This window comes from Convolutriloba macropyga, chromosome 11, assembly GCF_964194025.1.
Source record: "Convolutriloba macropyga chromosome 11, txConMacr16.3, whole genome shotgun sequence".
Lineage (NCBI taxonomy): Eukaryota > Metazoa > Xenacoelomorpha > Acoela > Convolutidae > Convolutriloba > Convolutriloba macropyga.
In genome coordinates this window covers 51,558,772-51,575,064 of record NC_134478.1, presented here as the reverse complement: position 1 = coordinate 51,575,064, position 16,293 = coordinate 51,558,772, and the positions used below count along the sequence as shown (strand labels likewise).

General features: G+C 38.4%; 1 pseudogene; it reads right to left on the bottom strand.

Moving 5' to 3' along the window:
• Positions 1 to 10,804: 10,804 nt before the first annotated feature.
• Positions 10,805 to 12,418, bottom strand: LOC142349164 (uncharacterized; annotated as a pseudogene).
• Between the last annotated feature and the right edge of the window lie 3,875 nt (positions 12,419 to 16,293).

The window sequence follows — 16,293 nt, the reverse complement described above, 5'->3', positions numbered from 1 at the left end:
AAAATTTGGATACTGGCCATGATTTTTTGGTTAAGGGGATGCTCTGGAAATTTGACAAAAAATTGTATTTTACCGAATTTCTGTCGATTTTCATCCTCAAAGAAATATAGTAATTACCAAGTTTGGATCTTTTATAGGCTTCACAGTCAAAATAAACAACCTTGAAAAGAACTCGGTTGGAAAACTCTGCTGCAGGGTATAACTTCTTCCCTTCTCGAACCGCCTGCGTTTCAATAATTTCGTCACTATAAATTTCATCAGTCGAGACGGCATGGCCATTGAATTTGTCCAAAACATTTTTTAATTGTTCATTCTCGATTTCAGCGTGAAAAATTTTCTGTCGCTGCAAGACTCTACGACACATTACTTCTAACTCTGAATGTGAACCACTGAACATATCGCCCAACACTCGATTAGCTGCTTCGAAACACATGGCCGAATAACAATAGAGCGGCCCAAATCTTTTCACTTGATCACAAAAGTGTTTTAAACTGTGGACGTTTATCGTTTCTATTCGATCGTTTCCGGAATGAATAGAAACAATTTCCTCGCGAAATTTGTTAAGAAGAGAACTTGATTTATTAACATTTGAATTATCGCTAGACTCAAGGAGGAGACGAATCCCAAAAGATAGCCTAGACAGATGCAAATACAAAGGTTGGGGTAGTCGATCCATGAAAAGAACGGGACTAAGATAAAACAGCCAATTAAAATGTTCGTTGGCTTTGAATTGGGCCAGCTTGTCCAGTGGTCTGATTTTGCGAGAAAACGAAACAATTTCTCTTGGGCAAGATAAGTTAGAAATGACTAGATTAATTTTAATTTTGTCATCGGCTTTGAGTTCTTTAAGCACAACCGCAAGAGCTCCGGAAAAACACCAAGTAACACACAGTGCATGAAGTCGATTGGTGCGGAGAGAGGTAATCCTTCAATCAATGATGAAAAAGGGCTTCGACCTTTAACACCAGCAACATTATATAGGGTGTTTGAGTCGGAACACTGTGCTAGATTCATGTAAACATCGTTGATTAGAGGCTCCCTTATTTGACCGGTCTGATTAAACGGATAATAAGAATGCGTTCTGCCTATTGTCTTCCCCATGACCGTACAATAATGGCAGCCAAAGTAGCCGTTAAATTTAAACATATTAAGTATATGGTTCTTAGCCCCAAGATCGGACACTAAGAATTTGAATTTGATAAAAACACGATAGGTTCGCATGTTTTTTGTCTACAACTTCGACGTGGGAGATCGTTTCTCCTTTCAGAGGAACAACTTTTTCATGCCAATGGTGTTGCACCTGTCCAACGCAAAGCCCTGCAAGTACTATATTTTTCTGCGACATCCTCTGACGAGGAGGCAAATCAGCTAGTTGAACCCAAATTGGCCGCAACTCTTTTTTCATGAAAGATTTTTTTATGCTTACACCGTCTGAGAATAGTATCAAATTGAAAGTCAAAATTCCTGAGTTGTTTTCTTCAACTAAAGGGAACTTTTCGCAGTTAAAATCCTAGAAACCGTTCTCCCTCCGACTTGCACTATACTTGAAAACCTCCTGTATACGTTTCTGAATGATATCTCGAAGTTGGAATCTGAAGTTCATAACACAGAAAGAAAAAGTTGAAGTTTTCTTTAAGACTCTCACTTCTTTTAAAAATTGTTTTTTCACCCTTTTGACATAAGAGTAACCAGAAGGGAACGAATTTTTGGCAGGAAGTAATGTTTTTATTAGGCTATGTAGTGAAGAAGAACACTCATCTGTGAGCATGAAGCGTGAACAGAAGAGATTGGTTACAGAAACTGCGTCAATACAAGAAATATTGCTTCCCTCATACAAAAACTGTTCGAGAATGTTCTCAGTTTCTAAAACTTCAAAATTAGGCGAAGACGAAAGAGAATTTGGAGAGTCAGTCGAATTGTTAAGAACTATTAGTTGGTTGGATTTGTCTTCATCTGAACTCATTTCGTTGCTATGAGGAGATGGCTCTGATACTTCGGAGAGACATTGATGAAGTGACTCGCTTGTTGTGTCCGAACCTTCTTATAAAACTGCAGAACTCAGACCTACACTTGAGATGTCTTCTTCTCGTTCAAAAGGTGAACCAACCCGAGTAGATACTGGGGAGGCATATAGCACACCTGGGGGAGATCCAGATACACTCAGCGGACTACTTGTCGCAGCATTGAACATCTCAACTGAACAATTCTCGCCCTCTGATTCTTTTCTTTCGCACTTTACTAGCTTCAGGAGAAGTAGGGCTATGAAGATTTTCCGAGACAAAGTTGCTTATTTCCTCTTCAGCTAAATCACTCAGAACGGCAATCAAGAGCAAATCAAAAGCAATATTATTTTTCTCGTGTTGACTTTTTTCAACTTCACAAGTGCGGCATAGGCAGCTATTGATTTCAAAAAACTCGGGGCCGTATTTTACAAAAAAATCTTCTCCAGGATTGATACGCCGTTTGACGCGCAATTGAACCAGAGCAGCATCGCTCGAAAAATCGTAACCACAATTTGGGCTAGAATCGGAATTAACAAACCTGATTGGCCCTAGTAGCAAAAGTTGCTGCCCAGTTCTTTCCGAAGACATAACCGAAAGGTTGGTGACAACTCCTTCCGGTATGGGCGAAACAAACCCAATAGGATTTCTTCTCAACACGCTCGATGGATATAAAACTTTTGTACCGCTGTAAATAAGTCTGTAACCACCAAAATTATCATGGCAAATTTGAAAATCGGGTGGAAGGCTTTTGTACGACAATGACACGGCCCCATACGTCTGTTTCCACTTTAAACCTTTCTTCAACTTTTTTTCAAATATGCTTTCTTGCATTGGCTCTAAAGCTTTCATTGCTGGACGATTTGGCGTCTCGACTATTCTTTGGACAGCGAAATAATCGCATTGCGCAAAAATAGACCACTCTATTTTCTTAGGTATCATTACATCTGAAGAAAAATCGTTACTGACAAACGAATTAAAACAAAAACTATAGCCTCTCCTTCTTAAACAATATCTTTAAGAGCTGGTTTTCAAAAAACTATTGCAAAAAATTAATTAAAAAAAACAAACGAGAATAATCTGAGAGCATTGTTAACTCCGAAAAGCATCTGAATCATGAAACCAAATTATATTGAGGATATCTGTAAAAAATCAGATGTTGCTTACAGCAATAAACACAATGACGCAAGTTATCTCTTGAACAACTTAAAGCATCAAAATCTGCTTAACAAAAACTCTAAAAATCTCTGATCAGCAGATAAATAGATAAACGATCAGCAAAATTTAAGTTCAGCATCAGTAATGATATATCCAGACAAACGAAACAAAAAACGAGGATTCAACAGAAACATGGCTATTCTGAAGAAAAAAATCCGTTTATTTTCTAGTTTTTGCTTCCGTATGAATAGATTATATTAATTATTCGGAGCACGCTCTTGCTCATCTCTTTCAAACATCTGTTCTTCCTGGTAAGATGACTGCACATTTTCCGTCCGGACAACAATGTTTTCTGATGCTTCAACATTTTGACAGCGCTCAGAACTCCTTCTTTCTATTGATTTCAGTTCATTCCCCCTGTTGTTTAAATTCACTTTGGCCAGCTCTTACGTGTGCAGCCAATTTTCTTCAAATTTGAGTCGGAAGAGATCTAAAAATCATTTTGAAAAAGTTTAAGCAATTTTGCCGAAATTAAATAAATTGAAACCCGGTCATCAAATTAATTTTCTAGCCAAACAGATATTTTTAAAGTTTAATTGTGTTTAAATTTCACGAACTGAAATCATCATCACAAGACTTGGCAAATTTTTTCATGTAACAAACACGATTCAAGTAACCTTTAAAAAGCTCCTTCCTTGTCGGAGAGAAATCAGTGCGCATCGGAACCCCTTCTTTTTGTTTGCTTTTCGGAGAAAGCATGTGGTTTTTGATTTCATCATCAAACCAGAGCTTCTTGCTGGCATTCCTTTCAATGAGCCGAGGAGTTGAGCCGGTGACTGCCGCCAAATCAGTACCTTTCCCTGGCCCTTTTGTTATTAGAAGAAGTGGTTTTCCTCCATCTGGAAAGCTTTTTGCCTTCGGAAGAAGAACCCCTAATTTGGACACCTCTGATGTCTAAAAACCAAAACCATTTTTCATGACAAAAAAACTTGATTAAAAATTGTAGAGCTACCTATCTATTTTTTATCAGTTGTGGAACCTACCTCATTTATTCGGAACTTAACCTAGTAAATAAGTGAAAAATCTTACGAGTTGTTTAACGGCATTTGTCGAAATCTGTATCTCCCTTTAGTTCCTATTAGAGAGTGCCTTCAGTTCTGGCTTTAGTTCCGTCATGCAGTTAATTATGAGTTGTGCAGCTTCCATAATTTTGTCTGCAGCCGCTTTCATTTCATCTGCAGCTTCACGATCAACTTTTCTGTTTTTTACTACTTCTGCCTCACTTGGGTCAATGGTTTTTGGCCTTTTAACCTTCTTAACGTTTCCGGGAGTTGAGGAAACTATCTTTGCATCACTCCTTTGATTGTTTGACTTCTGAGGTGCGTCAAAACTCTACAAAAAATTGAATTAGAAAAACTGTTCGATTGAAAAAAAATTAATGAGATTTCTACCTTGTTGCCACCAATTACACTGCAATTCGGTTCCTCAATTTGCTGATTGCATGCAATTTCACTCAAGGTCCTTGATACATCTTCCGGTTTCAATAAAATAAACTTTTGCACCGATGGACTACCCTCTGTCCCCGCTGCTACAAAACTGCATTCCTGGTTATCGTTTTCATTGGTACCAATCTGTGACGCTGCCATTTCGAGCTTTCGTCTCGCGCCATACGGCAAGTTATTCTGATTTAACAAAATGTGACCTACGTCTTCGTAGACTGTTAGGTCTGGATCCACAACAACGTGGACTAAGGGTTGAAAACTCTGGTTATTCTGAGCATCCTTTATTTGAACGCATGCTTCTTGCATGCTTTCGTAACAAAAATCTTCATGCCCAACGGCAAGAACTATCGCGTTCCAAATATAGGACTTTGTTTGCGGGTTTTTCTTGTTCCATTTGATATTAACTTCGTCATCTTGCTGAAAAACAAAGAAAAATGGAAAAGAATTTTCAACAGAGAAAAAAATGATAGGAAGTAAAAAATTCTCACTTTTATATAAAGCCGTTCTTTCATGTCCATGCAGATAGTGTCACTTCTCGACCATACAACGCCGCATTTTAAATCCTCGAAATAAACACACCAGTATCTGTTAGCGAGCTGATGTTTTGCTATCTCCAAAGCCTTTAATGCAACCTTTCTATCGTTTGCATCTAAATCACGGCTATTTCGTGTTGGCAGCTTGGAAACTTGGGACTAAAGAAAAAAAGTTTCAAAAATAGCAGTGGTATTAGAATCCAAACAAAAAGAAATTACGTCTTCAAATATAAATCTTTGTTTTTACCAAAAAATATTGGCGGTGAGGGGGTTAAGATTGTTTAGGGAGCTCAACGTAGGGGGTGATGTGGAAATACTCTAAGAATCGCAATCGCCCTTCGCATCGCAAATTTATGTCCCTTAGACTGTTTCGGTGAATTGCATGATTAGAGTCTAGTCAGCGGAAAGTCTCTAAGAGCCCTCAATATCCTGCTGGCATTATCCATTTATACCGTTTTTAAGCAAAAAAATCAAATGGTTAAACAGAAAATTGGTCGAGCGAAAAATCGCATTAGGAGAGCGACAGGATTAATATAATTGCTACAAACTTTGCTTGAGAGTAAATAAAAAAAGCATTCAAGAAAATATTAATCGAAGAGAGAATATTAAAAATAATAACAATGAAAATAATAATAATTATAATAATAAAAACAATTAAAAAATAATAATAATATTCATAATAATTAAAATAATATTATAATAATAATAAAAATAGTAATAATAATAATAATAATAATAATAATAATAATAATAATAATAATAATAATAAAAATAATAATAATAATAATAATAATAATAATAATAATAAAAATAATAATAATAAATAATAATAATATTAATAATAATAAAACAGTTTTGGTAAATTTAACTCAATGCGCAAGAATGTTTCTACTAGATTGAAATTTCGAGCTAGCTAATAATAATAAAAATAATAATAATATAACTAATAATGTGTGTGGATTCAAAATTGATTAAGGAACAGCGCTTCGAAAGTTTACTAGGATCTTTTCCGTTTGTGCCCCCCCCCCCCACAGTACGTTATGCCCCCCACAGTACATTATTTCCCCCCCCCCTACCCAGTTACAGAACAACTTTAACTAAGCGGGGGGGGGCACAAACGGAAAAGATCCGTTTACTACTATATACGAAAGCAAATGAAATTAACTGATACAGCTTTAAAACATTAACCATAGTGGACTAACATTTGCAGCTTCGCTCTTGGCATTGGTTTCGTTTCCTTTAATATTTTGATCATAATAAACCATTTGGGCTCAGCTAATACCTGACGCACTCGAATTTAGGTTTTCGTTCGGTCTCGTAACAATACGTTCCCTTTGAGCTGCACTATACTGATAAAATCGCACTGTGGCTTCTTGAGACATCGTTTTCTGGAGGTGCAGGATGAAATAAAGGAAGTGTCACTGCGTCAAATTCACAATCTGAAATAGTGAATTAAATCTCAATCTCAATTAAATTATTCACAAACCTATCAATTCAACGACTTTGCTTCATTTGGAAACCCCCCCTACCCGCGGATTGTTCCCCACCCCCCCCCCTCCCACCATCCCCCCTGCGTATATTTTACCACCCCCTACCTATTTTGAAACGAAAAAAAGGAATTGACCATTGTACGGCTCGAATTAGGCGACTGGAGCGACGTGTGACACGCTCGAATTCGATTCACCCCTTCAGTGGACCATCTTTTCCCACTTCTCCCGTGTGGGCTCGTAAGGCCCGGGGTTAGTGAAGTTGGCGACCTTCTTCACTGACCCCGCAGGTAGCGCTGCAAATTGAAAAATACAATATTTGCCACTGTTAAAGCTTGCTTGAAATAAATAGGGGGGAGGGGGTGTGGTGGGCTTGTTTGGGGTGGGAGAAGAGTCCTCCTGAAATACTCTCGGGAAGTGGGTTGGGGGGGGGCAGGGGGAGTTGGGAGAAGTAGAAGACTGAATGACTACCAAAAGATTGAATTATGACTACCGGAAGATTGAATTATCAGATTACAACAACAATTAACACCAGTCATTTAATCAACTTTAATCAACACCTGTTACGATAATAGCAGTTAAATTTAGTTACGATCGACACTGGAAAAGCACTTCAGCATTAGACTACGAGTTTATCGCCACTGTTATTAAATAAACAACACCTAATGATGAAAACAATTTGATAACCTTGTAGTCTAAAAAAAAACTTGTGTGATGTGTGCTGTGTATGTGGTATGTGTGTGTGGTGTTTGTGTGTGGTGTGTGTGTGTGTGCGTGTGTGTGTGTGTGTGTGTTTGTGGTTTGTGTGTGGTGTGTGTATGGTGTGTGGGTGGTGTGGTGTGTGTTGTGTGAATGGTGTGTGTGTGTGGTTTGTGTGTGTGTGTGAATGTGTGTGTGAATGGTGTGTGGGTGGTGTGTGTGTGGTGTGTGGCATGTGTTTGTGTGTGTGTGTGCGCGTGCGTGTGTGTGTGTGTGTGGTTTGTGTGTGGTGTGTGGTGTGTGGGTGGTGTGTGTGTGTTGTGTGTGAATGGTGTGTGGGTGGTGTGTGTGTGTGGTGTGTGTGTGTGTGTGTGGTTTGTGTGTGGTGTGTGTATGGTGTGTGGGTGGTGTGTGTTGTGTGTGAATGGTGTGTTGGTGGTGTGTGTGTGGTGTGTGTATGGTGTGGGTGGTGTGTGTGTTGTGTGTGAATGGTGTGTGGGTGGTGTGTGTGTGTGTGTGTGTGTGTGTGGTGTGTAGGTGGTGTGTGTGTGTGTGTGTTGTGTGGCATGTGTTTGTGTGTGTGTGCGCGTGCGTGTGTGTGTGTGTGTCAATGTGTGTGTTAGCGTGTGTGTGTGGGTGCATGCGTGTGTGTGTGGTTTTGTGTGTGTGTGTGTGCAAGTGTGTGTGTGTGCGTGTAAGTGTGTTAGCGTGTGTGTGTGCATGCGTGCATGTGTGTTTGGGTGTGTGTGCGTGTGTGTGTTTGCAAGTGTGTGTGTGTGTTTATGTGTTCGTGTGTGTGTCTGTGCGCGCGCGTGTGTGTGTGTGTGTGCGTGGGTGCGTGTGTTTGTGTGTGTGTGTGTGCGTGTGTGTGTGTGGGGGGGGGGTAGGGGGGCGCATGAGAACAAAAAGAAGAACAGATCCGAAGAAATATTAATAACCTTTGAAAATGTAATTGTCCTCAAAAAATGGAAAGGGGAAACCAATAAAACTGTGTTCAATTTTGAAATTATCGCAACAGGTGTTGATTAAAAAAATTACCATACTACTTACAAAACACACAACAAAATGCGTGCACAACGTTAAACAGTTGAAGTTAATTACACTGTAGTAGAAGTAACAGAAATCCAAATGAATGAATGACAATGACGTTCTTTTCTAATCTCGCAAATCAAGTTTTTTTGCAATCATTTAACTAAGATCTTTAAATCACAATCTGCATCCGAAACTTAGCCTTATCGATCTTCAAATTTGAAAAGATCAATGCTCAGATCAAAATAAAAAAATGACCTTATCTGATTACTTTAAATTTCCTGCCAAATTTACCAAAGAGATTATCTAACTTGGTATCGTTAGCTCAACGACAATTCTTCGTGATCTCTCTGAATTAGTTGTTGTGGGCAATATAGACAGTTACGATTTTCCATAAGAAATATAGGAAACATAGGCCATCTTTTCCAAAACTTTTATCGACATCGGGTTTTCTAAACATTTTATTCGGTTGATTATCTGTTGAAAGTAATTGTTCCGAACCCTCTTGAGGGGGGGAAGAACTATATACTCAAACGGGTTTTTTTGTTCAGTCAATTTTGGCCGATCAATATAGTAATCGTAGAGAGTTTTGAGTGACATCATTAGAAAGCCCGTCCAGCGTAGAATATGGAAATAAATTTTTTTTCAATTTTCGCTTTTCACAGGGAGTTATCGAGTTGTAAAATTTTGTGAATATTAGAAGTATTTCACCTGTTTTTATTCACATTTTGACCATATTTTCGGGAATTTTGACCAAATATTTGTCAATTTTGCTAAATTATGTTAAAATTGTTACAGGTAGTAATATTGATTTCATCTCTAAAGATAGAAAAGAGGGTTGTTGCTTTGATCAATCCAAAATTTGTGGCTAGAATTCATGCTAAATTTTTCGCAATTTTGACTAATTTTGTCAAAAATGGGGCCAAGTTCAATTTATGTAAAGAGATTTCTATACTGTTTAATTTTTGTGTTTCATTTTGTTGTCATGTCTAATTAGTCATTTTAAAAGGAAGACTTGTTGATGTTAAGATGAAGGTAAAATGGTGATTTACCGTTCTTTCAGGTAACATCTCATAATTATAGTGCCTTGAACTGTGTCATGTACAACTGTTTGAAGTTTTGGTTTCTTTATGTATTTGTTTTTTGTGGGCTCATGACTTAGTCTCAATATTAACAGGCCCAATTGGCTCTGTGAGGTGTTCCGACGCAATCCATCGCTTTTTGTTGTAATCCAAATTCTGTCATGACTTTTGAAAATATGTGTTTCCAAATATAGATTTGAGTTTTGAGCTTCGTCTATTTGAAATTGCTTTTCGCTCGATTTATAGCCCAGTCCCTGTAAACACAGGTCACAACCCGATTCCAGTGAGCTATAATTTTATGTGTATAAAAGTTTTAGCTTCGAACATATGTTTCTCGGCTTTGTTTTAACGGTTACTACGAGGTTTGATATTACTATGAAAATGTCAAATTTTTAGATATTTTAACATTCCAAAGGATTTTTGGTTTCTTTTTAAGTTAAAACAGTAATCGTTGATCCCATTGGTTTTGAAATTTTGCGCAATCGAACATTGGAATGACATGAGATGCCTCAATTGCTTCATATGTAGATATAAATGATTATTAATAACTGTGAAATTAACTGTTTTCAAAAATGGAAATTCATTTTTGGACTTTGCACCTATTTGCTCTTATTTTCTACCTGTCAAGCAGTCGCATTGAGGACAAGTCCCTTATCTTTTCTAAATAAGTATAGTTTAAAATTTTTGTTTCCTTGAAATTTTGATGGACATTTCAATCAGCTCCCGTTCTATCTCATACGTATTTTGTTTTCAGTTCTGGTACCCCTCTTATGCTAATATCAATGAAAATTTGACAATAAGTAACTTTTGATTTACATTCAGATTCGCGCTCAGTGAGATTTGAACCAACATTTCATTCTCTAGTTTGCATATTTTCAGATGTTATTTCGCTCAACAAAATGACTCGTTCGTTCTTCATTAAAAAGTCATCAAAAATGAGCCAAATTTTGTTATTTAAACTCCTCAGAAGGCAAATATTTTCTTCAAGGAGCCTTGTGCGCTTTACTTTCATCTACATAGAGTCACCGAATAGAACGTTAATGAGCAGAATCAAGGGTTATTTTAAACTTTGTCAAACTGGTCCCCAAAAAGCAATTAAACCAATTTCAGGATTCAATATTTTAAGATTACTGTCGCACAAATCTTTCTATTTTGCGGTGGAAAGCAAGTATTGCTTAGCTAGTACGTCCGCTTCCATTACAGTGAAATACTACATACTAAACACACTTGCACACATTTACAGGGATTGTTAACTAGAATACAAGCATTATTAACAAGATAAATCATTGATACTGATCATTGCACATTGCACATTCATAGACGGTCAATTGATCCCTTATACTTGACAGCTTGTCCAGATGTCATCATCATTCGTCGTCTAATTGTATCTATGGGGTATGAGAAAAGTCCTGCAGTTACGGTCACACCGTATCCCAAGCAGAAGGTAAGCAATAAGTTGGCGTTCTCTACCAAGAATATGGGCTTCGATCGTACATGCCGAAGTAGAAGCCTCGATACAAAAACACAAAGATACCCACGCCAAGAGATCACGAATCCTCTGTACAATCCTCCAATGCCGTCAGATGCAAATTTCTTTCTGCAGACGTCTATCGTTCTGTTGAACTGTCGCTCTCCGCTCTTTCCAGCAACTTTAGCATCATTTGCCAATCTGGTTCGGCAATAATCCAGAGAGTAGACAAAGCAGAGAGACAGTGACCCGGCACAGCAATTTTCTTACTGAAGTTGACTACGTTGACTAAGTTGAACGTTGACTACGTTGTTCTTACTGAAGTTGATATTTTTTGTTGGATTTGAAGAGAGCCTTAATTTGATCTTTAAACGCAAAATTAAGAGCTTGCGTTGGGAAGTATCTAATACAATTTGCCAGATTTCCTCTCCAAAATGGAATTACTCCTTCTGATGCTTAAGATTTTTACACAATCAATAACGCCCTTGTAATAATCGTTTAAATTGTCTAAATTCGTGCTTTTTAATTTCATGCTTCGGATCCCTTTTGGAACTGTTTCATTTTTACTTAACCTTTAATATCCAATTCTATCATTCAAATTATATTATCTTCGTTTTTGTTAGCTTAAGGTATGTTTCCCATTATAACCCCCTACTACCTTTCCCCACGAAACTACCCCCCCATATGGTATAATTAACACGAGTGAGGGCGGTACGTTATAGTAGTAGTAGTTGGGATGAGCACTAAACTTTGATCACGTGCATAACATGATTAAATGGAACAGTTCCTCCCTTTTAAATTGACTGCAAATTGGTAAATTGGTATTACGAAAGTAACCCGGTAATCCAGTAAACGAACTATAGTGTAAAACAAAGAAGTAAAAAACAAGTATCATTCAAACTATAAACAATGCAAAAAACTATTTCAATGGAATAACTGAAACTGATCTTGAAGATGATTTTAAGCTTGTTGACGACTTTGACCCCGACTTTGATCCCGACGACTTTGACCCCGACCCCGACGACTTGGACTCCGACTCACACCTCAACTTCCAACTAACAGAATTATGAACCCTTTGATGATGCCTCTTTAAATTTTAAATTTGCAGAATAGATAGTTTTGAATGGGCAAAGATCACATTTCGTAGGCCTAATGCTTTTTTGGTGAACGCGGGCAACGTGCCTTGCAGTGATATACTGCGCACGTGATTCATACTCACAATACCCGCATTCAAAGCGTCTCCCCTTGCGTTCATTCACTACAATACTCGCATTAGGTGCCCGTCTTTTGCGCAAATTGCGTACAAGATCCATCCGTTCGTTGTCGATATCGAACACCTTCCTGACCGTTAGAATTCCATGGCATGACTTACTTTCCGGATCCGCAACTACAAACAAAACTTCCTGCCGGAATTTGATAATCGATTCGTGCAACTCAACCGTAATAACAACCTGTTCCATATCGATACACAATTCAATCAAATCAAAGTCAGTTCGAGTCAACAAACACAAATTTCAATAACAAGTTTCAATCAAATCTGAAATACACAACATATGAAGACCATTGAGTCTACTATTTAAACACTGGAAAAAGGTTAACATAAATACACTGGTGCATTCACATTATTCAGGTAGAAACGGCGGAGGTCGGTGGAGGTCGGCGGAGGTCGGAAGTCGGCGGAGGTCTGTGGAGGTCGGCGGAGGTCGGAAGTCGGCGGAGTTCGGTGGAGGTCGGAAGTCGGCGGAAGTCGGCGGAGGTCGGTGGAAGTCGGCGGAGGTCGGTGGAAGCCTGTGGAGGTCGGCGGAGGTCGGCGGAGGTCGGTGGAAGTTGGCGGAGGTCGTTGGACTTCGGTGGAAGTCGGCGGTGGTCGGAAGTCGGCGGAGGTCGGTGGAGGTCGGTGGAGGTCGCTGGAGGTCGGAAGTCGGTGGAAGTCGTCGGAGGTCGGTGGAAGTCGGCGGATGTCGGAAGTCGGCGGTGGTCGGCGGAAGTCGGTGGAAGTCGATGTGTCAGTTAATTGTTGTGTAGTATGTACAAGTTAAGCTAGAATGCAGCTCCGGGTATCGCCACTTTGAAAATTTCATGCATGATATCAGTCATTCGAAATTTTCAAAATTTGCTATGTACAGTCCGTTAGTTCTACGTATGTACAGTCTGATCTGAGACATTCTGTGCAGTGTTAACCAATAATGTAAATGATGCTGCGAAGAAAAAAACAGACTGGGATGTTTCTTAATCGACTCTGGGCAGACTGGCAAAAGTATTTATACTGCTATTTGTCTGGTACAGTAATGGTTACAATTGAAAATCAATGGTACAGCGCTGAAACCCCCTGCGACTAAGGTACGGGTAGTCATTTATAGGTGATATTAAATCGAATTGATGGTAAGAAATCAGCTTCCCAACGTTTCGAAATTTCCTCGAGAAGTTTTAATAGTTCATTTTGTTATATAAATCTAACACCAGTTGTACAGAAAACATTTCAAATTACAACATCTCAATGTTGTTTTGATGATACACTCAAAGAGTGAAACAACTACAATTTTGACATAGAAGAAATGGAGAAAAGCTAAATGTTTCCGGAAATTTAGCCCACATGATTGATAGATTTTAATGACCTTTTGAGGTTAACTACATTAAACATGGAAAAAATCGAAGTTTAAAAAAAGCTGGAGCGTAATTTCTATCCAAACAAACACAAGACTTACTTTGCAAAGTTGATAAATTGTCAAAAAAGACGATTAAAATCCAAGTTAGACAGAATGCAGAAAGTGGACGTTTTTATGTTTTTACTACTTAAAAGAAGAATGAAAGACATCGCAAAAAATAGTGGTTGCTTATTTCGCATGACCAAAAATGCTAAAACTAAGTTTTTCTGAGCTCATTTGATATGAAAGGTCGACTGCTTACTATATAAAGGCAACAGCAAGGTGTGGGTTTGATAAACAATGGATCATATCAGTTTGTAAATCGTATTCAAAGGCCTCAAAGAACAGCTTCTCATGCAATTTGAGGCTGTAATTAATCGAACCTACAACATTGAGAGTTTGTTAAGAGTTGGACATCAACTTGAACAAGAATAGAGACGTCAACTGAGAGCTTTTTTTCAGTTTTGAACATTCAAATTTTAACATTGAAAATTTTTTAACCAACTCTCGTATTGAAAGGTCTCAAAGAACAGCTTCTCATGCAAATTGTGGCTGTAATTAATCGAACCTAAAACATTGAGAGTAGGTTAAGAGTTGGGCATTAACTCGAACAAGAATAGAGACGTCAATTGAGAGCATTTTCTGAGTTTTTAACATTGAAATTTTGTGGAGGAAACAACCCAGGTTGAGTTCCAGACCCAAATTGGTATATAATCAGACCCATTCGAGCGAACACCCGTGTGTTCCCAGACCGAAATTACAGGGTCTGGAAGGAAGATCGAGCGCACTTCAGTCTGGACGATGGTCTGGAGATGATCTGATCAAAGGACGATTGGGTCTGAAAAGTCTGATCATAGACAGATTCGAGCGCAGTTGGGTCTGATCAGAGGCAATTTCGAGCGCAAATGGGGTCTGATCATAGCCTCTTCGAGCGCACTTTTGTCTGATCAGAGGCAATTTCGAGCGCAATTGGGTCTGATCATAACCTCTTCGAGCGCATTTGGGTCTGATCAGAAATGTTTTTGAACGCAACTGGGTCTGATCAGGGACCATTTCGAGCGCATTATTTCTTTTCCTTTTTTTGTTTTTTTTACTGAGAGATGTTGGCTCTGCCAAGAGGCAGCCCTAAAACAGTGTTCTAATCAGAGACTCATCTAAAGTCCAATAGCTCTGATCAGAAAAAAGGAGTCCAGTTGATAGCGGAGGCCGGTCCCCTTCAGAAGAAATTTTGCTCAAATGGAGACCACGACCTTTCTTATGGAAAGCTGCCTAAACTCATCCATTGAGTCAAAAATATACACTAAACGGTACATTAAATAAAATTCGTTATCAACAGTTGGGTTTCGTTTTCTTCAGCAATACTTTTATAATTAACTCTTTTTTAGAAGAATTAAATTCTGCAAACATCAGTTTTTATGAAAAGAATATATTATATTAAAATGAGAAGATTTTTTCATGAGTAAAATCTTTCTCTGATCGGACTATTTCGAGCGCACTTGAGTCTGATCAGAACCGGTTTCGAGCGCACTTCAGTCTGATCATAAATGGCTGCAAGCGCAACTGGGTCTGACCATAAAGGCTTCGAGCGCAACTGGGTCTGATCATAACCTCTTCGAGCGCACTTGAGTCTGATCATAGTCTGACTAAGGTCTGGACAATGGTCTGAATTTGAGTCTGGACCATGGTCTGAAGATGGTCTGATCAGAACACCTTCGGTCTGAAAAGTCTGATCAGAGACCTTTTGTGTCTGGAAAGTCTGATCAGAGGTAACTTGGGTCTGGAAAGTCTGATCAGGGTGAATTTCCGTCTGGAAAGTCTGATCAGAGATAATTTTGGTCTGGAAAGTCTGATCAGACGAAATTTTGGTTCTGTACCTCAACATGGGAAGATGCTAGTGCGAAAATGGAAGCGACTTATTGTTATAACCTTTTTTGTCCCACGTGTTGCCGATTACGACGTATAGAGTAGTTTCTGATGAATTGAAATCAAGTTCCATCAAAATAGCACCAGACACAGCAATGAAGCATCTTGGTTCTCTCCAATTTTTATATTTTTCCAATATAGCCGCTAAGACAAGTAGCTAATGGTCAGGAAAAACTCACAGCTGGAGCGCAGAATCGCAGGCGAGAAAAGGTAATTCTGTTGCCACGTTTGAATTTGACTTTGTATTGGATTTTATTTGGATGATTAGTTACAGTTACAACTTGATGATATTTAATCGCAACAAAAATTAGTTTAACAAGGTCAACCAATGAGAAGAACGAAAGGAAAACCCAACATACATTTTTTTTAATTCTATCCGTTTTTCAATGTGAAAAAAGAACATTAGGTTCTGCGTTATCAAATACAAGTGTTTCATTGAAGCTTTTGCAAAAGTTATTGAATGCTGGTTTTGCTATGAGAAAAAATGAGAATGTGGTTGCGGGGTAAAAAAATTACTTAAGGTATCAACCATTCCACAGAAACCGGTCAGTTTTCTCCTAGCCCGGCTTCTTTGGTGGCTAAAATTTTCATTTTAATGAAAGTGTTTGACAAGATACTTGCATGAATGAAATTGTTTGAAAGAATTGAGGCCATTCGCTGTATCATTGCTGACAAAAGTAGTGAACGAAGTAACCTCTGATCAGACAAGTTAAAGACCATTGTCCAAGTAAAAGTAGAGGTAACTTTGGCCATCGCACTATGCTATT